Genomic DNA, 18,248 nt, shown 5'->3' on the forward strand with positions numbered 1-18,248 from the left:
AGTGTATTGTTTTGGCCCAGTTTGAGTCTGACTAATACCTGCAGTCTGAATACCTGGGGTCTGATTAATAACTGCAATCAGTTATTTCAGTAATCATGTCAGTAATGTAAACATAATATCTTAAACCACATGTTGTGACCTAGTGAACCTATTACTATTACTATTTGTGTCGTACCTTGCAGGGAAGGATTCACAAAGCCTCAGTGTCACACCAACACACCCCTGGATTACAGTGCATGAAGATGGGACTGCATATTGATACAACATATATACAGAATATTGACCACATGTTGACATTTGGTCCTACAGATGGCGCTGTGTCTGCTTTGTGACATCACATGAAACCCATGGATTAAGAATATTTGACCAGAATAAGCAAATAAGATAATAGTAATAATAATAAGCAATGAATTTGACATAAAAAGTTATAATTATGGTTTTCTTATTCAAAATTATGATAAAATGTGATTAATGTAAAGATTCGAAATTATGAGACAAACTCAAAAATATACAATAAAAAGTCATTATTATTTGAAAAAGGCAATGAATGAGATAAAACATTAAAAATGCGTTTGACATCCCTGTGTGAACAGTACCCCAGTGGGTGATACTGGTTAATAAAAGATATTTGTGTTGCTTATTTGGACGTCTGCATCAACTGTCCTTCGCATACCAACAGATGTTGTGGAGTGTCTTCTGAGTCTTCAGACAAAAATTACCGCAGCCCTTTCTCCAGAGAAACCCCTTGCTCTTATTACAGAAGTGAGCAGTGGAGGGGGGGCGGCCCAGATTAAAGGTTTCTGAAGACCTGCTCACCCAGCTGGTTGACAGTGTCGTGTATTGCACACCTGCTGGGAGTCAGTGAATCTACAATCTTCAGACGCATGCGTGAACTTGGGTTGTCAACAAGAGCTTCTTACAGCACCATGTCTGACACAGAGCTTGACAATGCTGTGTTGTCAATAAAAACAGACTACCAAATGTGGGATACAGAATAGTAAAAGGTTGCCTGCAAGCAGATGGACACAGAGTTCAGTGGGAACGCATCAAAGAGTCGTTGCACAGAGTTGACGCCGCTGGAGTTCTGGAAAGACACAAATCACAAGCTAATAAGGTAACTTATTTTTTAAAAAAGTGAACATTACTGCAGCTTTAATTGAAAACAAATAGAGAAAGTTATGAGGAACATTTTTCTTTCCAGGTACAACCTCTGCCTTCCTGATCAGTTTGTTCAGTCTGTTTGCATCCTTTGCCTTGATGCCTGCCCCCCAGCACACCACAGCAAAGAAGATGGTGCTCGCAACAACAGACTGATAAAACATCAGGAGCATCCTGTGGCAGACATTGAAGGACCTGAGTCTCCTCAGGAAGTAAATCCGACTCAGGCCCTTCTTGTAGGCTGCCTCAGTGTTGGTGGACCACTCCAGTTTGTTGTCCAGAAGGACGCCCAGGTACTTGTATGATGTGACAATTTCCACATCAGTCCCACTGATGCAGACAGGAGAGGGTGGGGCCTGTTCCTCCTGAAGTCCACCACCATCTCTTTAGTCTTTGTCACATTCAGCTGCAGGTGATTCTCCCACACCACCTGACAAAGCGGTCCACCAGGTCCCTGTACTCGTCCCTGTGCAGTACTTGAAGTCAGCAGTGTAGGCGGTGAAGAGGAAGGGGACAGCACCGTTCCCTGGGGGCCCCGACGTTGCTGGTCAGTCGCTCAGACACGCAGCTCTGCAGTTTCACAAACTGCGGTCTGCCTGTCAGGAGTCACCCATCCATGTGACCAGGGGCGTCCACCTGCATGTCCTCCAGTTTGGCCTTCAACAGTCTGGGCTGGATGGTATTAAAGGCACTGGAGAAGTCGAAGAACAGGACGCGACAACTGTTTTGTAGACAATTTTGATAGTATTTTGGAGTTTGTTTGTGCAAACATGGGTTTACATCTTGCCAGATTAGCAGTTCACAGTCAGACATGCTAACAAACAGCACGTTTACAATGAATAACTCCAGACCGCAGCAACACACAGCCTTCAACAGCGATGACAGAGATCATTACAGTACCGAGGTGATTCCTGGTGACTGACTGCAGCAGCTTCATTACTGAACTGAGAGCTAACTGCAGCTAAATGCAGCCGTCGTCGCTGACATTAGTTAGCGCCGACAGCTAAATGTAGCCGCTGTCGCTAATGTTAGTTAGCTCTGTGAGCACTCCTCTTTCCTGACTCAGCTCTGAGTTGTCCGGAGCCAAACTCGGCAAGAAATCCTCCTCGGCTCTGTATTACCTTGTCATCAAGATCAGAGCCAGCGCTGCAGCTACATGACAAACATACCTAGCCATTTCCTGGCGCATTGACACTCCGGAGCCATTGCGCTGGGGACACCTTGCTTGTGGACCTGGCAGCTGAGATGTCAGTGATTGACCTCTCTGTCCCTCAGCAGGCTGTGATGTATTTCCCTGTGTAACTGGCCTGACATTCCCTGCAGAACTTAACCTGCTGGTCAACATGGACACTAGACTGTGTGCCGTGTTGAGTATATCGGCTAACTGCACCTAGCACAAAGAAACCGATGAAGTTACGTAATTAGAAACAAAGACTACATCAACGAAAGTAAAGCCGCTTGCCGACTCTGTAATTTTTTGCGGATATCATGTTAGAACAAAGTCAAAAGTGATTAACATTACCTGACTCCTTGCTGTGTCCACGTCGTTCGCCATCTTGGCGCCATGAACCCACGATCGAATTTCTGACACCTACGCAGTTTGTGGAATCGATGTTATCTTCCACTCGATACATAATGCCTGTGACCTTGTGACGTAGTTTTGACAGTTATTTCACACTTGTCAGATTCGTATTCATTCTGAAGAAAGCGTACGTCCGTACACTGCAATCCATATTTGTAATTTTGGAAAGTTGTAACTTTATGAGTTGCATTCTCACAGATAATTTATACACTGCAAAATCTATAATAATCTTAGATAATCTATATATAATCTAAGAGTTTACAATTTTTTTATTTATGCACAACTACAGACTGCGTGCATACGTGCACGATTTTTATGGGTACACGCATGAAACTTTTGACAGTAACCTTACCCCATAGTTACAGTTCTAGAATGTTATGATGTAACTGTAGAATGTTAATGTTCTAGAATGTTGCTGTTACCCTACATCTACATACACACACCTTAACATGCATACACCCTGCATCCATGTTGGACGGGGGGTCGGCAGGGGCGGGGTGGGGGTTTCCCACTGCCTCCGTCCCTGGCCCTGCAGGGCTGGACGGGGGGTCTGTCGTCTGGGGGAGTGGCGTCAGTTCTGCTGTGGGGGTGTCGCCGGTGGCTCTGGGTTGGTGGTCGGCCTCTCTGTGCGGGACTGGGCTGGGTGGTTGCTTGGACCCTGCTGCTGTGTGGCGGTTGCCCTGCCGGTGGTTTGGGTAGCTCTGGGATGGTCTGGACCCTGTCTGCGCCTGTGGAGGGTTTGGCTTCTGGCTGGGCTGGGGTCCTGCTCTCCCCGGTCTCCCTGGGGTTTCGCCCCTGGCTGGTGTGGGGGTGGGGGGCCGCTGTGGCCCCCGCCGTCTTCCCACGGGTATATGGGTTGGCCCGGGCGGTGGGCTGGAGTCGTCATGGTGGGCCGTGGCCCGCCCCGTTGGGGCAGAGGGTTGGGGGGACTCTGGCCTCTCTGGTGCGCGACGGGCTCCCCGCCAGGGGTCGGGGCGGGTCTCGGGTTGGTGGGGCCCTGTGGCTGTGGGCTCAGATCGTGCCAAGGTCGGTGGCCTTGGGCTGGGCCGGGCGGCCTCCTGTCCCTTGTCCCTCTGTGGGCTTCCCCCGGCCGGGGGGGTGTTGCCTCTGTGCTCCCTTGCTTGTTCCCCCTTGGGTGGGGCGCGTGGCTGTCTCTGGGGCACGTGGTGTTTGTAGCGGCCCACTCGGAATTAACACGTAAGACGCAGAGAGCTTCGACTGGTGTTCTTTTAATTCTCTCCTCTCTTCTCACCACTGGCTTTCGACACATTCTGTCACCTTATGACACCGTGAGAACTATGAAAACAGACAAAAATGCAAAGGCTGTGGTGTTATATCTCAGAAAATAATGCATAAATCGTCTTCACATTTTTAACTTAATAAACAATCATTTTTAGTAAACTCACATAATGAATTTTACATGAAATAATCCGTTTTTAAACAGTAATGAATTACAGCTCATATGTAAATAAAAATAATGACAAACTCTCTTGTTTTAAATCAATGAAACACTCGTTTCACAAGGAATACATCATTAGTCTCATCATACCTCCTTCTGCTTTCCAAGGGCGCTAAGCTTGAACTCAGCCTGCTAGCAGCCTGTCTTCCACACACACCTCGCGGTAACACTCCTTACACAAGATAAACAAAACACAAAAAAAACGCGAAGCGAACCACAATAAAATAACTTTCTACAAGTTCCAACACAGCATACAAGAAGTAAATAGTTTGTTTGCATGTTTTACCAGCTCTGAAGCAACGTGAGCATGTTGTTTTCTGAGAGGGGAGAAAGAAGTCAGGCTTCAGCAAAACAGGAAGTAGCGAAGTATGTACAATCACACACGTACAACAGTTACAAATATGGATGTTATCCATGTCAAGGTTATGCTGGGTAAGTATTTATGCAGTCTGTTTTTTTTTTGTTTGTTTGTTTTGTGGGGGGTTCTTTTGTTTGTTTGTTTATTTTTTTATTATTTACTTTATTCTGTTTTATTTTAATTTTTTTCTCTCTCTAATTACTTTTTTTTCTTTTCCTCTTTTTTACTTAGTCATTTCCTGCCTGCTTCCACCGTTAATACTGTTGTAAATTCTTGCAGCTGTCATTATTGTAGTTAGCATTGTTGTTATCGTTTTCATTGTCGTTGTTGTTGTTATTGTTGCTGTTGTTTTTGTTGTCTCTAGTGTCTTCCCCTCCCCTCTGTGTCCCCCAACCTGTCTCTTTTCTCTCTCCCTATCCACTCTAACGTTGTACTGTCCGGTAGCCTTGCCAATAAATCTCAGTACGGACTGCAAGAGGAAGAAGTATGTCAGACTCCTCCTTTGCAAAGCGAATCTGTTATGGCACCTCAAGGCATCCAGACCTCTCATACTGCATGCCTAAGCTGCCGAACAGGACAGGTTAAAAAACAAAAATAGAATGTTACTGTTATTGCTGAATGTTACAGTTCTAGAATGTTGCTGTAACTGTAGAACGTTAAAGTAATAAAATGTTATGATGTAAGTGTAGAATGTTACAGTTCTACATTGTTATGATGTAACTGTAGAATGTTACAGTTCTAGAATGTTATGATGTAACTAGAATGTTACAGTTGTAGAATGTTATGATGTAACTGTAGAATGTTACAGTTCTAGAATGTTATGATGTCAGTGTAGAATGTTACAGTTCTAGAATGTTATGATGTCAGTGTAGAATGTTACAGTTCTAGAATGTTATGATATCAGTGTAGAATGTTACAGTTCTAGAATGTTATGATGTAACTGTAGAATGTCACAGTTCTAGAATGTTATGATGTATGTTTAGAATGTTACAATTCAAGAATGTTGATGTAACTGTAGAATGTCACAGTTCTACATCTTTTATGATGTAACTGTAGAATGTTACAGTTCTAGAATGTTATGATGTACCTGAAGAGTGTTACAGTTCTAGAATGTTATGATGTAACTGTGGAATGTAAAAGTAATAAAATGTTATGATGTAAGTGTAGAATGTTACAGTTCTACATTGTTATGATGTAACTGTAGAATGTTACAGTTCTAGAATGTTATGATGTAACTAGAATGTTACAGTTGTAGAATGTTATGATGTAACTGTAGAATGTTACAGTTGTAGAATGTTATGATGTCAGTGTAGAATGTTACAGTTCTAGAATGTTATGATGTCAGTGTAGAATGTTACAGTTCTAGAATGTTATGATATCAGTGTAGAATGTTACAGTTCTAGAATGTTATGATGTAACTGTAGAATGTCACAGTTCTAGAATGTTATGATGTATGTTTAGAATGTTACAGTTCAAGAATGTTGATGTAACTGTAGAATGTCACAGTTCTACATCTTTTTATGATGTAACTGTAGAATGTTACAGTTCTAGAATGTTATGATGTACCTGAAGAATGTTACAGTTCTAGAATGTTATGATGTAACTGTGGAATGTAAAAGTAATAAAATGTTATGATGTATCTGTAGAATGTTACAGTTCTAGAATGTTATGACGTATCTGTAGAATGTTACAGTTGTAGAATGTTGCTGTTACTGTAGAATGTTACAGTTATAGAATGTTATGATGTCAGTGTAGAATGTTACAGTTCTAGAATGTTATGATGTCAGTGTAGAATGTTACAGTTCTAGAATGTTATGATGTAACTGTAGAATGTCACAGTTCTACATCTTTTATGATGTAACTGTAGAATGTTACAGTTCAAGAATGTTGATGTTACTGTAGAATGTCACAGTTCTAGAATGTTGATGTACCTGAAGAATGTTACAGTTCTAGAATGTTATGATGTAACTGTGGAATGTAAAAGTAATAGAATGTTATGATGTAAGTGTAGAATGTTAAAGTTCTAGAATGTGATGATGTAACTAGAATGTTACAGTTGTAGAATGTTGCTGTTACTGTAGAATGTTACAGTTCTACAATGTTATGATGTAACTGTAGAATGTTACAGTTCTAGAATGTTATGATGTCAGTGTAGAATGTTACAGTTCTAGAATGTTATGATGTAACTGTAGAATGTTACAGTTCTAGAATGTTATGATGTATCTTTACACTGTTACAGTTCTAGAATGTTGATGTAACTGTAGTATGTCACAGTTCTAGAATGTTATGCTGTAACCGTGGAATGTAAAAGTGATAGAATGTTATGATGTAAGTGTAGAATGTCACAGTTGTAGAATGTTGCTGTTACTGTAGAATGTTACAGTTTCACAATGTTATGATGTAACTGTAGAATGTTCATATTCTACAATGTTGCTGTTAAGCTCCATCTACATACGCAATGTTACAGTTGTAGAATGTTGTTTCACTGTAGAACGTTACAGTTCTAGAATGTTATGATGTATCTTTATAATGTTACAGTTCTAGAATGTTGATGTAACTGTAGAATCTTATAGTTCTAGACTGTTCATGTGACTGTAGAATATTACAGTTTTAGAATGTTGGAATGTAACTGTAGAATGTAAAAGTAATAGAATGCAAACAAACAATGCATTACTGTTTGTCGTACTGTGTTCATTTAGATCACACAGAAACTTGACCATGCCTTCATGCCGGTTCCCATCGACATGATCTTGTAGCTCAGCAGAATCTCCAGGGCCACAAACACCAGTATCTTACAGGAGTCACTAATCATCTTGCCCCACACGTACATCACACAGAAACTTGACCATACCTTCAGGCTGGGTGATTCCCATCAACATGATCTTGTAGCTCAGCAGAATCTCCAGGGCCAAACACCAGTATCTTACAGGAGTTGAATGCTGAGGGGTGATGAAGGGTTTTCAGGTTAGACTTATCAGAAGCTTTGATGTGGTTGGGTTTTAGGTGCACCAAACTTGAAACTGTATTAACTTTGGTAAGTTTTGGAACTGCGTTGACTTTGCTCAGAATGCTGAAAAAAAATCACTTACCTTGTGTTTCTTAAGGATCAGTTAATGGGAGTCTCTCTGTACTCACTTTTGTTGGCTTGTTTTCTAAACACAGGGTCAGCAGCTCGCCGAGAAGCTCTTTATTCATTGAGTCATAGTGCGTAGGGGAATGTAGATAGTGGGAGTGCAGGTCCTGTGTGCGCGCGTGTGTGCCGGAGTGAGTATGAACACTCGAGTTAGTCCAGTGATGTGCTTTGTGTCTGATTATCTAGATGTCTGTCATTTTTGTATGCAGGTTAGCCTGTCTGCGCTCTGTCTGTGTACCTGTGTGTGGTTTGGTTTCCAGGTCATGCGTTGGACATCTGAGCCTTGCTGAGTGCGATGGCCAGCTCCAGGTCCTCCTGCTCCTGCTGTCTGAGCTTCTTCAGCAGCTCTCACTCCGCTCGCTCACTCCAGCTGCTGAGTCTCATTCCCAAACTGAAAAGAGAGAGAAAGACAGAGAGGGAGGGGGGTGTATATTAACAAACTGTTGTTAAGAGTCTACAGATGCACACACACCAACACACACCAGCTGGAGTTCATCTCCTCACAGCTCACACTCTGCCTTTTTATTTACTACTCTACTTCACTTGTTTTAACAGTTGATAACTATGATTTTGTATTTATATATTGCTGTTAATTGTTTCTTTAATGACCCTGAAGAAACTTAAATTACATATGCAGCAGATTTATGCACACAAACACACAGTCTATCCACACACACACACACACACACACACACACACACTCTCACACACACACCCACACACACACACACACACAATATGAATAAACAGGTTAGAAAAAAAAGAACTACAGAAACAAATACAAACACCAAACACCAACGTATATCTCTAAGAAAATTAGTTAAAGCTGCCTTCATTTTCAAGTCACAAGGCATCATCATCTTACCCCACATCCTAAACATAATCAAGTAAGTATTTATGCAGTCCGTTTTTTTTTTTTGGGGGGGTCTTTGTTTATTTATTGATTTATTTTTAATTATTTACTTTATTCTCTTTTATTTTAATTTTTTTCTCTCTCTTTTTTCTTATTTTTTTATTTTTTCTTTTCCTCTTTTTTTCTTACTCGTTTCCTGCCTGCTTCCGGTAATGCGTCATGGCCATTCTTTTCCTATTTTGAGATTTCAAAATAAAGCGAAAAATAAACCGTTTCCCGTTTTTTCTGTGATAATACAAAATGAAAACGGAAAAATGGCCGTAATACATTATCCATTATCCGATTTAATTAGGTGTGTTTGTAAATGGAAATCACAATTAAAATACACCCGTGGAAAACTTATTCTCGATTTCCTGTTCATTTTGGTTCCGTGACCCGGAAGTTGTACCACGAGCTAGCCAGAAAGAGAGGGCACGTCATCAGAGGGCGTCAGAAAACTCAGACCCACCGGGCTCACACTTGTAAGTATGTCTCAGGATGGATATGCAGATTTTCTTGTGGAAAATAGAAGAAATGGAATGTCCTGTTGTGATGTCGCTACTGCTTATGTACCCAGTTTGGAAGGAGACGGGGTTTTTCAGAGAGGAATGTGTGGAGGTGGTGCGCTGAGCACGGGCTTGTCAGGGACTTTTTGTCCTGATAGCCAACTTGCAGTTGAAGTCGCTCAAGGTATTGCTGAGGTAAGACTGTTTTTTAAATTATCCACCGTACATGATCACAGTTTTTTTTTAAAGTGTATAAATGAATGATACCCCTATAAAAACTTGATCACAGGTAAGCATAGAAACACGTAGGCTATCACATGGTTGTGCTCAAGGGTGTAGGTGTAGATAATAAGCTAGCTTTTGAAGACTGACTTTGTGCCATCTTTTCTTGGATGAATAATGCAATATAAAACTCTCACCTGCTCCCATAGTCCATAACGTTACAAAGGAAAGCACAACAGGACTGACACTAATGTTTTAATTGTCATAATCATCACAATCTTTCCATGCGGTTTGTGACTCTATGTATTATGCATTCTATAGAGTTCACATGTTGGGCACCACAACTTATTGAACATATAGTATATTCTCTCCTCTCCCCACAGACTGGAAAAATCTTTTGGCGAAAAATGATGACTGGACATCTCTCCACAAAAGGAGTTAAAGCTTCAGAGAGGGCAGAGTGGGCAAAATTTTGAGAAGTGTTCATCAACCCTATCACACTGAAAGACAGCGAGTAAGATCAATTAGTGTTGTCCTTTTCTGCATTTTAATCAAACATGGACTCTACCATTACAGGATTTTTAAAATGTATTTATTTTTTATATTTTAGGGTGCCAAAAATCTGAACCCTGTAGCCTACAATGCTGAATATATGGGCCACAAGCTGCATGTCGATCAAAATGAAAAGCTTGTTATGTTTGGGGTGACCCGTGTTATGGCTATCGATGGTTTCAGTAAGAAGGTTGTCAGTCACTCCACCATGCCAGTAAAGAACAACATCATCATTTATGAAGAAGTGTACAGGTAAAATAATCTAACTAGTGTTTTATTGCTATAGTGTAACTATTGCTATCATTCAATTTTGACAAAAATATTTTTTTGTGCCTTTGTTTTAGAAATGGTCACTTTAGGGATCTATGGGTTAATACTGTTTGACTCTCCTGTTGTCCTCTTGGGTCAAATTGACCCAATCTATTTTGACTGTTCTTTCCTTCCTCCATCCTCCTTCCCCTGCATCCCTTTTTCCTCCTTTCATACCTCCTTCTCCCTTCCCTCCCGCCTTCTTCTTTCTATCCTTTCTTTTTTTCCCTTCTTTCCTTCTTGCTTCATTCCTTTCATCTCACCTTCCTCTTCTATCCTTCTTTCATTCCCTCCTCCTTCTCTCTTTCCTTCCTCCTTTGATACCCCCTCTTTCCTTCATCCCTTTCCTTCTTTATTTCATCCTTCTTTCCTTTCCTCCCTTCCTCTCTTTTTCCTTCTTCCCCTAACAACAGGAGAGTTAATTTGATATAAAAGGTCATATTTTTTGTTTGTTTATTCTCAGACCTGCTGTGCTTTCCTATGGACTATGGGACCAGGTCAGAGTTGACTGTGGGAGAGAGTTTTACCTGATGTTATTCATCCAGGAAATGCTGGCAGAGCACAGACACAATCTTCAAAGGCAGCCCTACATTCAGACACCTTCTACAAGGGTAAGTGTGTCAAGCTGTCCTGGTGTCTTGGAATTGATGCATACTTCTAATGAGAGCATGCAGACTGACACTGTCCTTAAAACCCACACAGAACCATGTGATAGAGAGAATGTGGGTTGAGGTGAATCTGTGAGTCAACTACCCATTGAAGACGGCTTTGGTACAGCTGTTGGACCAGGAAGAACTGGATATGGAGGACAACTTATCAAAGTATTGCGTATCAAACCTCACCTGCCAGATGGCTAGGATTGGCCTCACAAATGTCGTAGAAGCATGGAATGCACACAGCATCCCTGGTATGATTCTGCTAGAGATCCAATTATGTTTTCAGCTCCCATCCAATCCCAGAATTTGGATCTCTGCCAATACTGACACAAGAGCTTTTTTTTTTTCTTGAATATAGAAGAGTTTTGCAGTTCAACTGTATTCTCAAAAACAGATGGGCCTCGAAACATCTGAACAAGAATAAAATAACACAAAATTACGTTCAAATTCAGTATTGACAACTCAAATTTCTAAAATGCTGATGATTGCTCAAACAATTTTGCCATTCAAGTTTTGACCCATCACTGTAATTCCTTCAGTCTCACTACTCATTGCCCTGTCTTGCAGGTAAGGGAATCCCAAATGAGCTGGCTAAAGAAGGGTGTCCTGCCAAACTTCCCGAGGATCTCCTGCCTGTTGGTGGTGTTGCAGCTGATCTGTATCAGCAGGAGTTGGGATCCGCCTTGAAAAGAGAATCCATTTTTGGATGTGTCCCTTTCACCTCTCAAGAAGCTCAACAAATGGCTGAAACTGAGTTTAATTCCCACTTTGACTTGCTGTCACTACACCAAAATGTGGTTCACAATAACTATGGCCCTTTCAAAGATGCAGTTAAGTGTCTTATTGCAATCACCAGAAGATGTGTGTGACCTGTTACAGTGAAATGCATTGTGAATTTTTTTTCTTTAGAAAAGTATTTATTTCACACAGTAAACGCTCTGTTAAACAGTACACTGAACTGTACATAAAGTGCACTACAAATTTTAAAATAAACAAATGGCACTTACAATCTCACAGTTCTCAAAGTTCTTTTTTGTTCATGTAACCAGGCTGTGCTCAAAATCAGATATACTGTACAGACTGTAGCATCTGAATCGCTTTTTAACTATTCCCTTTATAAACTTACATGGAGGACAGCTTAGAGGTAGCTGATGTGATTTAACATTTAGTGCAGATCCAGAATAGGTTACTCCTCTTCATGGAAAGCTGCAGACACTGTGTACAAGACAGCAGAAAGACCCTTGACCTGGTTGAGCTTGGAGGCAAACCCATCTTGTCTGCATTTCAGACAGAGATCTGAAGTTAACAGCCAATGCTCCACACATGTACGGCATCCAAGCAGAGACTCACAGCAGGTGGAAAACATGGGCTCCTTCATCACAGCTGTAAGGTTTAAACAAAGAAAACATATGCAGAAAACAGATATGAATGGGTACTTTGAATAAAAATAAGAATATTATCTGAAGGCTGTATTGTGTTCTGTTGTGTATTGTTACATAATCATACCTCGACAAACCATACAGGTGAAGGCATCCTTAATAGGGTGCAGAGAGGCAGCAGCTACTGCTGCACTTTTGGCCTTGACAAGCTCAGACAGCTGGTTTATTGTTGAGGTGATGTCAGGGAGGCTCTCAGCAGCTTGCTTCAGGTGCTCAATGTTACTAATGACTTCTTCTAGGCTTGAACTGTCTTGAGATTTTGAACTACCTTGGGACCTTCGACTTAACAGAAAAATAACAGACTCAAGATTTCTCAATGGTGCACACCAACAAATGTTTAAAAATCTTTCTGAATATTTACTCATTAAAGGCATCAACTTAGGAGTTTTCCAGACAAAATACAGTAAGTTTGGCAAACTGCCTCAAATCATAATGACTTCATACAGGATCAACACAAAAAAATTCTACCAAAATAGGTTTAAATACTAACTAGGGCTGCGAGTTTAGAGGCTGAAATCTGGTATGGTGGCGTGTGTGTGTGTGTTTGTGGATGCAGGAACCTGAAATTTGGCATGAAGGTCAAGTGTGTGAAGTCGAAATGGCTAAAAGGGGTGTTGGAAATTTCAAAATGTAGGGTGGCTGAGTAGGCTGGGCTGGCCCTACCATCCTGCATTTCAGAAATGTGCATATCATGTGGTTGCAGCTATTGCAAATTAACACTTGCTTTGTTTAAAGTGATATGATTTCATCTTCACATCAAATGTTGTATGACCTTACTTTGGTTCTTCTTCCATTCTGTAACTCCACAAAGTCATAGTCAGTGATGGCATAGACTTTCCTGGAGTTTCAGATCCAGTACTTGGAACCTAAAGAGTCAGACAACATTAACTTCACTTAATGTATTTCAAATCTTTAAAGTTCATTAAAAAACACACACACACACACAATTTCTGATCATACAACTTACTTCTTATGCCTTCGCAGTCCAAGATTTCATTTCCTTGGCTGTCTGTTAGGGTAAGTGACTCATCAGAGTTTATGGCAGCCTGCACCTTTGCAGTTCTTCCTTCAACATTTGCCTCAGCTTCCGAAAAGCGAATGGCCATTGTCATGGAAGTACTGAGCTTGCCATTCACTATTTCACCAATATGGACTGACCTGGGTATAAATCACAGATGGTTCAAAATCACTATTGAGTTCATCCTTAAAGAAAATCTGGTTAAATGTCTGACTTGAAGGCAGTGTTCTTTTTTGTAACAGTAAATATATCATAGGATAAAAGTTTAGCAGCAGGGATCAGCTGCATATTGTATGTACTGTAGCTATGGAATGATTTTGCTGGGATCTCGGCACCAGCTCGTGGAATTCCATGTGAAGTTTCACTTTCATTAGACGTAGAAGCAGAAGATGATGAGGCTCGGTGCATGAAGTGAAAAGAGGGGACAGCAGCAATGGGTGGAGGTGCTCTGCTTGCAGGTGGCTGGCTTTGCTCTGGCTCTCCATGGAGCTCATAATGCATGCGATTGTTAAGATCGAAGGTGGGAAAATGCCCCGCTGCCTCTGGCAGAATGGCTCTGTTTGCATCATCTGTAATGTACAGACTACTGGCACTGACCTGTTTAACCGGATAGAATGAAAAATGCAATTTATTAAAAGTAACACAAATGCTACGGCCACGTCATTACAGTGTAACATGTTCACACATAAGATAAAATGTATCCCCAAGTTACTTTTGTTTGTTTTTTTCCTTTTTTGAACAATTAGAAACACAAACTCTCAATGAGGACAGTAAACACAGATTGAAATCAAATACAGCACAAGAAACAAAAAGGTCATTCATGCAAGGACAACTAAATACCGCACCACAACAAATTAAAGTGCATCCAGGCTACAGTGGGAATTCAACCTATCAGAAGACAAGCCTAAACAGTAGCCTATATAGATGAGGACATTTCAATACTTATGACTTTGACTCCCAAAAATATCTATGTATATTTACACTGTTATCTATGAAGTTGACTTTTTTTCTCCAAATCTGTATGACGTTTCTCATGAAAGGAGACAGACTTGTGATACCATCACCTCTGAGAGGAGACGTTCTGCAGCGTCTGCACGAAGGCCATCAAGGGATCTCGAAATGCAGGGCTCGAGCCAAGGAGTCAGTCTGGTGGCCCGGCATCGCAGCACAGATAGGCCAAATGGTGGACAAGTGTGAAACATGTCAAAAATACAGACTACAGAACCGTGAACCACTGTTACCCACTCCACTTCCACACCGCCCATGGCAGAAGGTAGGCATGGATCTGTTTGAGTGGTCAAAGAAACAGTACCTTTTGATCATTGACTTTTTCTCAAGATATATTGAAGTAGCACAACTCAAATACATGTCAGCAGAGGTCACTATCAGTGCTGTTAAAGAGGCCTTTGCTAGACATGGAACTGCAGAGACTGTGATATCAGATAACGGACCGCAGTTTTCATCAGAACAGTTCAAGCAGTTTGCAAAGGAGTACCAGTTCAGGCACATCACGAGCAGCCCCTGGTACCCCCAGGCCAAAGGGGAGGCTAAACACACTGTTCATATCATCAAGGACTTGTGGGAAAAAGGACAATGACTTCAACAGAGCACTGCTGGTGTACAGAGGCATCCCGGTGGAACATGGATCCTCGCCAGCTCAGCTGCTAATGGGGAGAAACCTGCACACCTCTCTACCTCAGCCCACACCCAAGCTGGATCCTAAGTGACCAGACTTGCAAGGTTTACGAAAGAAGGATGAGGAGGGGAGGTGAGGGCAGGCAAAACAATACAACCTGAACCACCGTACCAGACCACTTCCAAAACTAACAACTGGGACAGAAAGTTTGGATTATTACAGAAGGAACTACAGGAGCAGTAGTTAGACCTGCCAGTAATCCCAGATCTTACATGGTTGAGACTGACAGGTTTTCTAAGAAGAAACAGGAGTCACCTTAGAGCTACAGATTTCTTTCCACAGTTTGGTCAAGTTGTAAGACCTCCTTATAGGCTAGATTGGTGAAATAGTGGACACCTGTTTGTTTAAGTGATAAAACGAATGTTCAAAATGCTGTTTATGCAGTTCTGAGACAGTTTGTGTTTATGGTGTTAACAGAAAGAAAACGGAGAAGCATTACAATGTTTATGTTGAAATGAGTATACAGTACATTAATGTTCATACAAGCTGTCAAATGCTTTATTGTTGTTTGGTTGAAAATGAGTATGACTTTAGCTAAAAGGAGGAGGTGTAATGATAGGATTGTTACACTAGACGTCCCATAATGCTTTGTGCCTACGGGGGGGGGGCACTCCCTGGTTTTGGATGAATACAGACATTCTGACAGAAGTCCAGCGAGTCCCATGACATTCTTATACAGTCACATAAAGTACCATCAAAAGTTGATAGGGCAGATATTTGAATGAGACATCACCACCAAGAGTGTCAGCGATCAGCTCAAGGTCATCTAGAGTCACCAAAGCCACCAGGGCACCTCAAGGGGCGACCTCGCATGGGTTTTAGGTCTGATAAATGCACGCATCCCCAGGGGTCAGCACTTTGTTGGCATGTATTGCTCTGGAATTGCCACAGTTATCCAGTAAAAGTTGGAGCGATCAAAGGAACCATAACTGATTTAATGAGCCATTCACAGTGTCACTGTACTGGCCATGTGTATTTAAACTTGAATGGCTTAATCTTTGAGACAAGCATATGCTACTGGCAGGATCAACCAAGTCACCCTCTGCCAGATAGAGACAGGGTGACCTCAGAGCACCCTTGCCTGGCCAGAGGAGCCAGAGCAGCCAAGTCTTGGCCATTTTGGTTTCATTATGCACCAGCTGGATGTGGTCAGTTTCCCAGCAAGAGCTCATGCTTCCCAGATCCCCATCGCGCAGGCAGTGGAGACTGGCATAGGACAAATGGGACTTCTTGATTCTGCTTAGGATGGGGCCTGCATGGCAGGAGCGTGGAGGGGGGTGTTACACCCTCATATGCTAAACCCTCCCAGCCATAGAGGTGAACCCGCTGGCCGAAGGAACCGCCCGCCCAAACTCCGGCGCTAGGCCGGCCGGCGGGGGCCCTCCAAAGACAGGTCACATATGACAGTCGGTCAGTATGACCACAAATAGGTGGTGGTGGTGGTGCTGGTGCCACAGCTTAACCGAGACTGCCTCCCTGACATTGTGCAGGTACGAGCCCTAAAGACCCGGAGCTGAGAAATGCAGATTGCATGGTGTTCAGCTAACAGTCTATGGGTATGTCATTATGGAGCAGTGCATCTGCGGAGTTAACAACCCTGTCAACGTGCAATATTATGCTGTTTTTGGCCATTATACTGACTTTCCTCGTCTCTGTCCCTGAGACACCATCTCGCACCCCTGGTACACCGCAGAGAGATTTTTACCCCTGGTACACCGCAGACCGTTTCTTCCCGCGGAGAGTTTCTTGCCCCTGGTACACCGCAGAGAGTTTCTCAGAGCAGCAGAGGCGTTCCAGAGCTCTCTGTCGAGAAAGTACCATCGAAAGTTGATAGGGCAGACATTACATTATATATTGTAATGTCTGTTAATATTATCAAATGTAATCATTAACCATTTTCAAATATATTTTTCCTTATTGAAAGACTGACTGAGGAGCTGGAGCGTCATCACTTGATTGTGACTGGAGCTCCTCAAAAATTCTCTTATTTGGGGAAGCCTCTGCACATATGGTGAGGCTTCCCCAAATGAGTGAATTGGAGCCCTAAATGTTCAGCCTGTAGGTTAGGGGATTCCCTTCCTTCAGACAGCTTTAAAACCTGTCAATATATTTTATGAACGCCCAGGACCTGTAGATGTGATTTAATATTTAAATGGGCATGGTACTCCCTTCTAGTGAGATTTTTCATGACAAATGGACATGCTTTCTAAATTTACCATCACAAATTTGAATAGTCTGCCCATAGTTTTAGGGTCCAGCTTCATTCAGAAAGCTTTAAAACCTGTCTATATTTATATTTTCTGAAAGCCCACCACCTGTAGATGTGATTTAAATTAAAATATTTCATGGTAAACCCTCCTAGTGAGATTATTTATTTCAGAAATCTCAATAGTCAGAATGTAGTTTTAGACTAATCCTTCATTGAGAAAACTTTTAAACCTGTCTCTACTAATATTTCCTGAGAGCCCAGGACCTGGGTGGGTGGGGGAGTTACCTGTTAATGTGAAATGTGGGTGGGGCTGTAAGGTGCACAGTACAAATACAGGAGAAACTTGGTCACTCACACAGACCTAGAGTCAGACCTCTAGCTGTAAACTACACTGCACCAGAGATTTTCATTTTCTTGCTACTGAAATGGCTCCAAGGTAAGTAACATTAATACTTGCTTAGATACTGGATTGTAAAAATAGGTGAAGATGGTTCTGCCTTTTTATTTGTCAAGGAAACCTACATCCAGACACTATCTGCTGTGCCCATTGTGTCTGCTTTTGCAAAGTTCAGAGTGCATGCTTAGCTTTTGAGTTAGACCAACTGTGTTTTTCAGATTGTATATTTCATGCACCTTAATTAGTGCATGTTAAGTAAACTATTTTTATTCTTATATTAACCACACTATCCTTACTGTCTTTTGTCCAGGAAACCTTCAAACCGACACTGCCTGCTGTGCCCAAAGTGTATGAGGACTCAGGAGGCCCTCTCAGTCCATCTCGGAGGACTTGCATGAAGAACAGCACTGAAGCAGCCATTGAAGCTGTGGTGAAAAAGGCCAAGTTAGACGTTGTTGACCTCCTGAAGAATGGCAGGACTTTTAATTATAAAGTCCTCAGACAAATTCTGGCAGATGCATGCCCATTGCAAAGGTAGGTGGCTTTACTTCAATATTACCTCCTCCTTCCTCACTGCTCATGCCCCCACTCCCCATTTTCAAATATTTTGTTTTACTATTTCTTTGAGTTTTAGTTTCACAAAGTTTATTTCATTAACCATT

At 41.8% G+C, this 18,248-nt stretch overlaps 1 pseudogene; it reads left to right on the forward strand.

Moving 5' to 3' along the window:
• The first annotated feature begins 9,696 nt into the window (after positions 1 to 9,696).
• LOC148186990 (uncharacterized) lies at positions 9,697 to 11,696 on the forward strand (annotated as a pseudogene).
• Positions 11,697 to 18,248: the final 6,552 nt, after the last annotated feature.

Source organism: Plectropomus leopardus, chromosome 16 (genome assembly GCF_026936395.1).
Source record: "Plectropomus leopardus strain MGB_pleo_1.0 chromosome 16, ASM2693639v1, whole genome shotgun sequence".
In the NCBI taxonomy this organism is placed as follows: Eukaryota; Metazoa; Chordata; class Actinopteri; order Perciformes; family Serranidae; genus Plectropomus; species Plectropomus leopardus.